General features: G+C 38.2%; 1 protein-coding gene across 1 annotated transcript in view; it reads left to right on the top strand.

The window, feature by feature from the left end:
- Positions 1-12,059, top strand: part of smtla (somatolactin alpha) — a 64,493-nt gene that overhangs the window by 7,971 nt on the left and 44,463 nt on the right. The window contains exons 5-6 of the transcript XR_003274411.1: positions 2,650-2,681; positions 9,444-9,559. The gene's annotated coding sequence lies outside the window, so the exon portion shown is untranslated. The remainder of the gene's footprint in view (positions 1-2,649; positions 2,682-9,443; positions 9,560-12,059) is intronic.

Genomic DNA, 12,059 nt, shown 5'->3' with positions numbered 1-12,059 from the left:
GACTTTTAAACCCTTTGAGTATAACCAAAACTATTTTCTTCAGAATGCTTTTGGTTCGTTTCAAATCTGTTGTGATGGTGTACACAAGAAAAACTGCACACTATGCCCTGTCCAAATATTTATGGGCCTGCCTGCTTGTGTATGCTATTAGTAGACACAGCCAAGTAGAGTTCAGATTACTGGCCAGAATTTATTCTGGACAGCAAAAAAAAATATTAATAATAAATAAATAAAATTTAATCCAAACCACATTTGGAGGTCGTTTGAAATGCAATTCTAAGGCTGTTTCTTGGCCTGTATGCTTTAACCACTCAGACTTCAGTGTGTCTTTTTTTTTATCACTCTCAATGAGACATGCAATAGCAATGTTAAATGTAGATTTTTTTTAAAGTCCTTAGCAGAGTCTAAGATGCTTCTAGTAGTGGACTATGTAAAACAATCTGGAGAATAATATGCAGTAGACGGAGAGATAACTTACAAAAGCCAGTTTCCAATAGACACTTGCACTAGACTGTCCCCAGACTGCTGCTCAATATATAAATGTAATTTACACCTTTTCTGACTTGAGTAACAAACCTGTGAAATATGTCTTTTCCCCACTCAGTTCTACAAAATTCATTATGGAATAATTCATTTTTTATTGTTTCGATCAAATCCAAATTTCAAAATCTAGACTTATTTCAATAAGGAAAGCTTGCTTGGAAGAACTGAAAATGATTTCTTGACGTTAAGGATTTAATTAATAACCTTTTTGGTAATAAGACTCCAATGAACCATCATAGTGATGGCAATGAGAGCAATGACAGGGATTAGGATGTGGTTTCGGCAGTCTATGTGGATGCTGGTAGTTGTGAAGATGAAGGTTGAGGGTAAGGCAGTGATGGGGAGGAAAAGGTGGGTTGCACGAACTGTCTGAAAGGCAGCATGAAAGAAGAGCACTGAGATTTGCAGCACACAAAACAGAGGCTGATTGGGTCATAGAAGGCAGGCAAGAAAATGACTGGACAGAGTAATAATGTCAGTATTGAGTTTCACAATGTGGGGAAGAGGAAATGATTCAATCTTCCGTTTCAGATACAGTGTTCACTTCAATTCAGAGAATGTTATGTGAAGAATAGACAGATGAGCGATTACAGAATTTCCTTATAGAACTATTTCAGCTTCATTTCATTTCAGTTTAAAAAAAGATTAAAATATACTATTCACAATATAAACTGCAGCTACATTTCCTCCAGGCAGCCCTGGTTTCGATTGAGTGGCTGTAGTCTTTGCAAAAGCTGTGTGCTTGTATTTTTCAAATGAAGGTGTGGACTATTTTGCAGAATGATTGGCTGTTAGCAACATACTGGAAAATACTGGTGAATTGACTTATCTGGACAAAAGTGTTCTGAAATATTCTGAAACATTTTCTTGCTCTTCCATAGCCTTTTCCATGGCAAAAAGGCAGGCTGTAACTAAAAAATGATATTGATTTGTTTGAAAGCTGGTGGTTCTGCTGAGTAAGGCTCATCTGTTCCATCACCACCATCTGTGGGGGTATATGGCATGGAGAGTACCAAGTGAGCCTTGGTGATGTGTGTAAGGCACGTGAACAGCTTGTGCATGACCAAAAACTAGATCCTGAGCCGCCAACTCTTTTCATATTGCAGTACCAGCAGACATTACATTTGTTTCTCAGCTAATTCTTCAGCTTATATTATGATGCGCTGCTTTTATTTATTTATTGTTTTTTTTTCTTGGAGGGCCCTCAGAAAAGAGTTGACAGTAAAAGCTCATGCACCTGCACGCAGAAAACTGACATGTCATATGTAATAACATCTAGAAGTTGAAACATCCATCAGTTAATATTGCTGCAATGCATCACAAGCCCTCCCCCCATTTTTATTATGTATTTATTTATTGTGTGGGTGTGTGCATGCCCTCACCTGTATGTACATTTGTGAAGATATGTAGGTGATCTTTCTAATATCCACACCCCTAAAAGGCCAGGACAATGCACCACTATGAGACCCAAAAACCAAACATTTAACCAAGGATGAATATACAAGCACAGACAACACCAGGCAGTGTGGTGGACTCTGCTGTGAGGAGACATCCACTCCCATCAAAATCACCCAAATCTGAGTTCAAATTTCCTAACAAAGAGTCCTGATGAGGTGATTCTTGTTATTCCTGATATTACATTAATCCTACTTAATCGACCATCCTTATTATAAGGATTTTTTTTTATTAAAAAACAAACAAACACACATTTTATAAAGTGTACATGAAAATATAAGCATATACATATAAGCAGAAGTTACTAATCTTGAGCAAAATCAATACATTTATCACACTCTCATTATATTACATAAACCAGTTTTCCACCATCGAGATTAAGACAACAAAACAAGTGTAATTTCCATATTTTTATATTGTTGATTCTGTCTTTTTCACTCCAAAACACTAGAGGGCAGTAGTGCTCTGTCATAGAGGTTTTCTTAGTCAGTAGATTTACGTTTTGAGCGACTGTTCATTTTATGGTATTATATGCAAATTCAGACAAGGAAAAAAATAAACTAATTAAAATTCCCACTTTATTTGGGACCATGGCAACCAAAGTAACAACGTTTACTGCTTTTAAGTAATCACTGTTTTTTCTTTTTTTAGATAGCAAAGAAACCAGCCTTACATTCTTCCAGGTAAGATTCTTTACATTTAAGTGTAAAAACTGTTTTGTTTGTTTTTTTGCTTGTTTAAATCTGAGATGAGGATTTTTCCAAAAGCATTTTCTTTTCTTTTTTAAACTCGTCTCAGGTTTTCTCTTAACACTTTCATGTCCTCTAATATAATGCCTGCTTTTCCATCCTCTGTGACCATATCAGAAGATGTAAATCAGTCAGTGGCTGCCAATAGTGAATCAGGTGTCAGCATAGAGAGGTGGTGTCATGCCGTGTGGGTGGATGTCAAAGCAGGATGTGGTAAAGAGGGCCTAGTGTCAGCAATGTCAGGTTCAGCTTCCTGTGGCCTAATCACTTCAGCATAGGGGCTCAGAGGAGATTGGGTAGACCCTGTTCTCCTCTCCAGGACCGAGTCCAAAGCTTCACCTTGTTTGGCTCCCGACAACACCCAAGTAATCATGGGCGAGGAAAAACCTTGTGGCCCCCACCTACTTCACAAGATCTGAGGCCATAAATATTTAGGATTGGCTGTAAGTAGTAAGAGAAGGTAGGGAGAGAAAGATGTTAGAGAAGGGGAAAGAAGGGCATAGGGATGAAGGGAGGGGTGTTGTGCTGGGGTGATTTCACAGTCTAACTATTATAACCCGAGGAAAGGAAATCTAGACTGCTGGGATGCATAAGTGGGGCAGAGGAGACAGAAAAGGAGAGACGACGAAAGGAGCCTGAAATGTAAAAAATAATAATACTGCAAGCAGGTAAAGAGAGGAAAAAGAGGCAGTCTATCTGAAATTTGTCAACCACATAGAAAAGGAAAGTGTAAGAGAAATGAGAGGGAATATACAATCGAAATGACCAGGATGTGAGCGCAGCTCTTAAGTGTGACATGCAGGAAAGTAGGTTGAATCTAGAGAGAAAATGAATGACTGGAAGGCAGGTACACGGCTAGAGGAGTTAAGGCTGAGAAGTTGTGTTGGCTTGATATGAAACCGAGACTTGAAGTATGAAATCCTTGAGCCTCGAATGGCTCAGCTGGCTCCCACACTGTTGTTCTACTTTCATTTATGGCTCAAAATGACGGCTTGGAGAGACCTAAAACAGTCTCACAGCCACTGTATGATCTCCATGTAGTAACAGCTCAGTGCTTCTCCGCCGTTCTCATTTTCTCTGCTGTAATAGTGTTTCTAGGCGGTAACTTAAACTTGTCACTAAAATGGTCTGCTTTTTCATTTATACAAAAATAGGGAAAACAGAAAGAAGAGGAGGAATGTCTTCCCTTTGCATCTTCCCTTTGCATCTTCCCTTTGCATCTCAGCTGCTCAAGATGAGTACAGACCTTAAGCAGGGATGATACGTTGGATGTTGTACACAAGTACAAGTGCCTTTAAATTACAAAATTTGAGTTAATGTCTACAAATGTTCACACCACAGAAAACTAATGGGAATTGGTCCTCAAACAAAACAGGCAGGCTACTGATCCTGAGCTCAGTACGCCTATAGGTTGCGTATATGCAGTTTAAAAAAGGAAAAGTTTAAATTATATATACATTATTCCATAACAAAACTTAGAGGAAGCACATCCATAGAAAAGTGAATCAACCTTTTGTTTTGATTTGCCCAAGCATTAAATCAGTGCATCATTATGCATTATGCTTCCTTGTGCAGACACAAAGGGAGAAGCTGGCAGATATTACACCATGAGGAAATTAGCTGAATACTTTGGAGACTGTTCAGAGACAGGCTGATGCTATGTGAGCTCTGTGGGGAAGCGCCCATCAGTCGTCCCAAACTCGTCTCTCCGCTGAAGCAGAGAATCACAGATCTGTTGTCCTACTGAGCTTTCCAAAGTTGTGAAGACATGGAGAAAATGTGTGCTAAAAATAAAAAAAGCTCCGGACAAAAAGCTAAAAAGTTCACTTTTACACTAAACTTTGTCACAGGTGCTATTGGAGCAAATTAGTGCGTGCTGCTATAAGATGCAAAGTTTTGGTTGTCCATCTGCTGCAGAAAATTGCTCCTGAGATTCACTGAATAGTCTTATGTGGGCAAGGAATTGACATCATGCAGACTCTGTACTAAAGATAGTTGATCCGGGTGCATCAAACAGATTTTATTTTCACGTTCACCTCAGTTAGGCGTCGCATTAATCTGGAGTTATGTTTTTTATCTTAGTGGCATAAATAACTCAGATTTTGACTCTCTTTAGCCGGGCTTTTGTTCTCAATAAATCCTAAGGGAAAATCCTAGCGCTTTAGCTCCACTGTGCTCACTGTCTGTTTGGTGTAGAGCAGGTAGTACAAAGAAGATTATTAGATGTTTTTCACAGACTGAAAATTATCTGAAAAACTTCAATGAGCCTGCTGAGAACACAGTCAGGAAATGGCTCTCATACAGTGAAGAGAATATAACTACACACCTCTTTTCAGGTAATCAGGTTTACGTGGTTTAATATTCCAGTTCTTCATCTTCAGTGTTCTCGCCTTTGTATACTTAATTTAAAGAATGAAGGCGGCAGTTCTGTTCAGGCTTCAGCACAGAAAAGCTGATTGTAATTGAAGTTCACAGTTTCTGTTATAAAGGCACTGCGATGCTCCGAGTCACTTCCACTCATCAGTTTACCGTGGATATAATGAGAGACAAAGGGAAAACATCTGAGAGGACTGCATCTAGACCAGCGGCTGTGGAATAAACACCCTCACTTTCAGAAAAATGAAGAAGGCAGACAGATGCCAAAAGAAGCTGAGCTTAAATCAGTGCAATTTCCTCCCTTCATGTCTCTGGCCAAAAGGACCTTTGAGAGTTTTCTACCTCTTTTCCTTTTTTTCCCTTTTTTTTTTGGAAAAAGAAAAAAAAACCTGCTTTGAGATATACTGTAAATCACAATGCACAGGGAGGGGCTGAGCTAGTAAGAGAAAAGGGAGGCCTGTGGAAACACATTTATTATTTTCCTGCCAGTGTGCGTCTGCTTATGTTTTTCTTAGATCAAGACACAGTCCTAAAAAATCTGGTGCATTTCCTTCACTTCAGGAAGCACTTTCATAACTTCAAATATAATAATTTCCTTTTTGGAAAGACGCAGAGGATTATCCGTGTGTATTTGGATTTCATTTATCCGTTTTCTTACCCTGAAAGAAAAGGATTGAAGAAAAAAGGGGGCGCTCCCATACAGTTAATGGTTGGACCTCTGGCCTCTGATCCTAAATGGGTTTTGATAGGTGTGGTGAATTCAGTTTCAGCTCAGGGATTATGATTTACCGCCTCTCTGGTTTGGCTCCAGGAAAGCAGCACTCACATCCTCTGCCTATTTTCCTGTTTGTTTTGCCTCCCCGTGATGGCAGAAATAGTGATTATAAATGGCGTGCCGAAGAAATCCCTCCCTTCTCTGACATATGGCACTATAAAGAAGAAAGACTGAATTTTATTTGAAATGGAAGTGCAATCCATTTCAAATACACTAAAGTGCATTGATGAAAATCTAAAAGATTTGTATGGCATGCCAAAACTCGAAGAGTTGAACACTGAAGTGTCCTTAAGATTATTCGTGTTTCTCTATCAGAAGTGTTGGAACAAGGCTGGCTGGTAAAGACGCTTTGTTTGATCACATGGATTGTTTTAATTCTACATAGCAAACTTAAATGTTTTGCTAACTTTGTAGCTTTTATGTTTGTTCATTAGCAGATTTGGACTCTACTTTTAGCATTTTATATAGTCCTCATATTTGCCGTTCATGTACCTGCTTCAGACCCTGTCAGAAGGATCGGCTACCAGGTGAATTAATGACACCGTGTGTTTGAAACACTGATGTGATTTTTATTTAAATAAGGAAATAAACCTACCAAAACCACAAAAATAAACCATATTTATAATTATTATGATTTCCCTTACTTCAATAATGACACAAAGTGTCTTGTTTACAGGGAAACATGTTTTTAGTTTTAGTTTGGAATCTCCTCAGTTATGAAGTACAGCCAAAATATGTGCAACAAGAATAACTTTTGCCAATCCATCCAAGACGTCTTGAATTACAATGTTCACTTGTCATGCCCCCACCACCCCGTACTTTCTCACATTTGAGGCTTTCCCCCATAATCTCTGTAGCTGGTCAACTATTTATGCAGTTTTGGATCAACAGACCAAGAGAGTGTTTTTATTTTCATGCGACAGACTGAAGTCAGATACTTTTTGAGAATAATAGCAGAGTGAAATGAAAGGGCCCATTTTATGAATAGAGGCATTACATCAGCTTGTGCATCAGAAGCATTTGGCTGTTGTGAAACAAACGTTTGAGATAGCATAAGGTAAGAGAAGATCTGAATGGAGGCAGAATGAAGTAAGGACAAATTTACTTAGAAAAGTGCAAAACAGGACGAACAACCTTGGAAATGTATGTGGTGTATATCCAATTCAATTCAATGGTATTTCTATAGTCCCAAATCCCAACAGCAGTTGCCTCAATGTGCTTTACATTGTAAAGACCCTACAATAATACAAAGAAAAAAGAGAAAACTCTAACAGTCACATGACCCCCTATGAGCAAGCGCATTCGTGACCTGTGGGCCAGAAAAACTAACTTTTAACAATATATATGCCCTGCTGATCTGAGGACAAGGCTCACACAAGTATGTGCAGAACGATGCTTATTTATGTTTGCTTATTTATACTTATTGTTTGCAGATTAGACATTTGACACTCCTGTCTCCGATAAGCTGACAATAAGCCAGCTAAACTACAACAACAGCTGATCATAACCTAACATTATGCCAGCTAATGTTAGGCTCCAGAGGCCCCCAAATCACACTTTCACTCTGAAAAACACTGTTTTTATTCATTTTAAGTGCCTGTGTCCAGTAATGTTAGAGCCGCCTCAATGATGGTTCACTGTTTTAACTAACAGTGGCTAACAGCAACTAACTAACAGTGGCAAAAATAGCAGTACTTGCAAACAGAAACATTCAGAATATCCTTAACAACTCGCCCTACATATTCACAGCTGAGAATAAGAATGGACTGACAACCTACTACAAACATTATACATAAAAGATGGCCAGGGTGTTTGTCCCACCCCAGCCACCGTACCTAAGATTATGCACTTCAGTCTACACATTGTTACTTTAAAGAAATCAATATTCAGTGCTAAAATCATTAAATACACCTGCTAGTGTTTCCATTTAGTTCCTGCAATATTTTTACTTTTGTATGAAAAAATGCTGTTATTTCTGAAGCACAAGACACTACATTTTTAACACTTAGCAGGTACACAAAACAATAATTGGAATTTCTGAGTCTATCTTGCAAGTTTGTCTTGAAGCCAGAGAAGTTTTCTCTCTAATAACACACTTATTTCCTCGCCATTCTCCCCACAGAGAAAACTTGATGAGAAATAAGTCGAGTGTAGTATTACAGCCTCATCTAATGGAAACATTATTGGGATGTGATACAGCAGAAACAGCAGCATTCAGCAGCATTTCCAAGAATCCATTTCAAAGCTCAGTTTACTCCTAATCTAGAGATAATCCTTGTCAGTCAAGAGGCGCCCCATTCACCGAATGAGAGCATGACCAGTCATTGTTAATTTTTACAGCTTTATCATCTATTTATTGGAGAAGTCATGAGAATATTGTGACAATGATGAATAAAAAATCACAACTGAAGTCATATATTATGAACTAAGTCGAGTAGCTAAACTCATGACTTAGGGTAACAAGGCTAAACAAATATAAACACCTCCTAAAGGCTGCATGCTGGAAATGCATTTGCAGTAATAATTCCATAGAAAATATTTAACAAGAAGTTATTGAATAATGGTAAAACTGTCAAGCAGCTCTTCTTCACTGCTCCTTGTGTCTCCTTAAAAACATTTAAAATAAGCATAGCCTTACTGTAGACTGGATTTTTATATGCTGCATATTTGTAAATCATCCTAGCTGGAATAAGAGAGAGGTTGACAAAATGAAACGGGACTGTAGAAAGGTGGGGCATTGTGATTTTGAAAGTGTTTGTGTGGACGTGGACAGGATGTGAACAAAGTTACCCACAGTGTGTTCATGTGCATGTGCCTGGCTCCATGTCTGACTGTAAATCAGACATGGAGTGATGGCAAATTGTGCAGCCACACCATATGCAAGTTTAGCAGCTTCTGCTTCAGTATAGCGTACTGTTTAGTACACATCTATAGCTGTCAACAGACATGCACATATACTGTACACAATTTGACATCTAAAATTCTTCAGTGGCATGTCAGAACTATGGAAATATACAGTAAGTGTCCAGTATATTTGATCCTATACAGCTTTAAAGCTGTATAAAAATTTAACTTCTGCTTCAACGGATTTTGAAAGCTCACCAGTGGAAGTTATGGTTTCATGCTCCTCTATTCTTTATACCTACATACAACAATCAAACAAAGAAAAAAATGCCAGCTTTGTGCAGTGGCAAATGCCACAGCTGATTCTATTAGATCATTACCAACACATCCTATACTTTTTAGGAACTCCAAAGCAGTGCGATTACAAAATTACATGGAGCTCATGCATTTGCATTGCATTTATGGTTCAAGGTAAAGTTGACAATAACCTATTATCAAAATGAGACGTAATAAAATATTATTTAAATCTGCAAAGAAATTAAATGAAATATAAAAATCTCCACTTTGAACTGGCGCAGCTTGCGACCTTGCTCAGGCCAAGCAAAGCTGCCATGGTCCCTCACTTGTTTTTCTTGTCTGCTATTTTTTTTCTTTCTTTTTTATCCCAAATGTTATCCCTCTGCCCTGTCCTATTGTTCCAGCGACACAGTGTGAACACAGGTTCTTGGATTCCCATTCAGTGAGGCGAAGGACAGCATTCCAACTCCTTGCCAAGACACCTTATCTGTGCCTGGCAGCCTGCAGACAGGAAAGAGCAGTAAGTGTGAGGGAGGGGGGGTGGCTGGGGAGGGCAAAGGCTAGAGGACACAAATGGAAAAATACAAAAAAATACTTGGTGGAAGATACACAGTACAGGTGAAAAATATAAAAAGAAAATATAAAGTTATATGCAGAAGTCCATGTTTGAATATTTGGATTGGTTTATTCAGCTTTGTTGCATTTGTTGCTGGATAAAATTAGACAGCAGATTACACATTAATGAAGCTAAGTGGAAGAAAAGATGAACAACATGTGCTGGCACAATGGCAAAGTATGGAGTAAGGGTGCAAAATACTGAGCTGAAACTTACACAGTTGTGAGGCAGCATACACACATACATGTACTGCGCTATAAGCAAAACAGCTGTCCCAGTGTCCTGTTCCACACTGCTTACATTAAAATCAATGACAATTGTACGTGTTCTGTAAGCTGGTGGACTGAACTAAAAGCACCATTCTTTAGGTTTGTTCTTGCTTTGGCAATTTCGAAACAATGTTGCTGCCAAGTGGTGACTTTTAAAAGGTAAATATCTTATTATAGGAACAAAAACAAGCTCTTGTTTGGCACTGGCATGATTCACTGGTTCCCTCTGTTTAAAAGTGATAGGGGGGATTTATTTGACTTTCCAATTCTGTGCTGATGTCTTCCTCTTGTTTGTTTTTCTTTGCTTTGTTGCTGAAGCATAACTTGACTTTAAATTGATTTTTAGGTGAGAACATTGAAAGTTCACAATTTTGCTTTAGCGCGAGCTTCGAATTGTTTAATTGTGTGTGTGTGTGTGCGTGTGTGTGTACATAGGTAACAAAGGACAAAAAAGGAAAAATCTTATTATTTTTGAATGAGTTTTCCATGAATTAAGGGGACCAGCTTTATGGATCACATGAAATAATTCAGATTCAATTTCCACATTAATATTGTATTTTTTATTGGAATTGCTGAAACTATCTGAAATTACCTGATGCAACTCACTACCAATTCTGGTTTTGATTTGCTCTCTGTTTGTTGTGCTGTGAGTAGTGAATTATGGATGCCAATCTGTGGCATCAAGACAAATCGTTTATTGCAAATCACACACCGGCTTACTGCATAATACTGTATACATTACTGTCTTGATCCACCGATTTCTTTAATTTTGTTTCCAGGGAGCCAGACCTTCTTATCATTTTTAAGGTGGCCCTGAAAATCAGTTCTCCAGTGTTTCTGAAGCTATTCCAGTGTGGTTTTTTTGTTGTTGTTTTTTTTATATTGGCTGCTTTTTTCATTCAGGAACTTTGAGGAATGTGTTTTTATTTGTTTGTTAACCCACTTAACTCTGACCTAGGATTCATTTAAGCGTAGAAAATGAACTAAGGGATGATGACATAAAAGATAGAAAAAAAAAAAAAAAGCTATTTTAAATTGCATCTTTAGGTTTTTGTTAATAGCAGTTTGTCGCAAAAATACAGTTTGTTTTTTCGAACATACTAAAAAAAGATGAAACAATTTGACAGAAAAGAGCACATACTGGGCAAGCATAACAGCTACAGCAAATGAAGAGTGTATGTAAGTCACGTCCTTAAAAAACAGGAAATAAATCCAGCAAAAACCTGACACGAGAACTAAGAGATGCATCTGGCCCTTCAGTTGATCCATCTACTGTTCACTGAAGCCTCATCAGAAATGGTCTCAGTGGAAGGTTGGCTGTCAAGAAGCCATTCTTAAGAAAGGGAAACATGCCAGATTACACAAGAACTGGACTCAAAATCAGTGGCAACATGTCTGATAGAGGGATATATCCAAATTTGTAATTTTTGGTCAATGTGTGCCGAGGAGGCCGTGAGAGACCTCCAACACTGTGTGTCTACAGCCATCTGTAACACACTGGAGTTTCTCTAATGGTTTTGGGGTACATTTGAGCCAAATTGATGGAATTATGAACACAGAAAAAAATATTGTCAGATTTTGATCCACCATGCCCTACCATCTGGAAAGTGTCTAATTGGCAACAGCTTAATGTTTCTGCATGACAATGATCCCAAACACACTGTCAATGCAGAAAAACATACCTGAATAGACAACACTACCGGTCAAGACTGGATTCTCCAGAGCAAGAATCTCAATGCGACTGAATCAGTGTGAGATCATCTTAACAGAAAATGGAACAGAAGGCAGCAAACATCCAAAGATTTGCTTTGGATGTCCTTCAGGAAGAATGAAGAACTATTCCTGAAGACTCTGAAGAAATTTTGCCTAAGAGAGTTCAAAAGGTCCCTTTTGTAAGACTTATTTGTAAGACCTACTTTATACTGGTACACATTCTGAACCACATGTCCAAATCATGGTAGAACTTCATGTATTTGAAAAAAAAAGAAAGAAAGAAAATAAAGTATGAAATACAGTTACCTACTGAAGCTTGACTGCTTCATCTAGTGCATCATCCTAAGTGCAAAACTTCAATTAATGTCAGCGGACTGAGCTCTAGTTGCTCGATTGACATACTGTTCCTATTCCACTGTATG

This window comes from Astatotilapia calliptera, chromosome 14, assembly GCF_900246225.1.
Source record: "Astatotilapia calliptera chromosome 14, fAstCal1.2, whole genome shotgun sequence".
Lineage (NCBI taxonomy): Eukaryota > Metazoa > Chordata > Actinopteri > Cichliformes > Cichlidae > Astatotilapia > Astatotilapia calliptera.
This window is presented reverse-complemented; position numbering and strand designations above follow the sequence as displayed.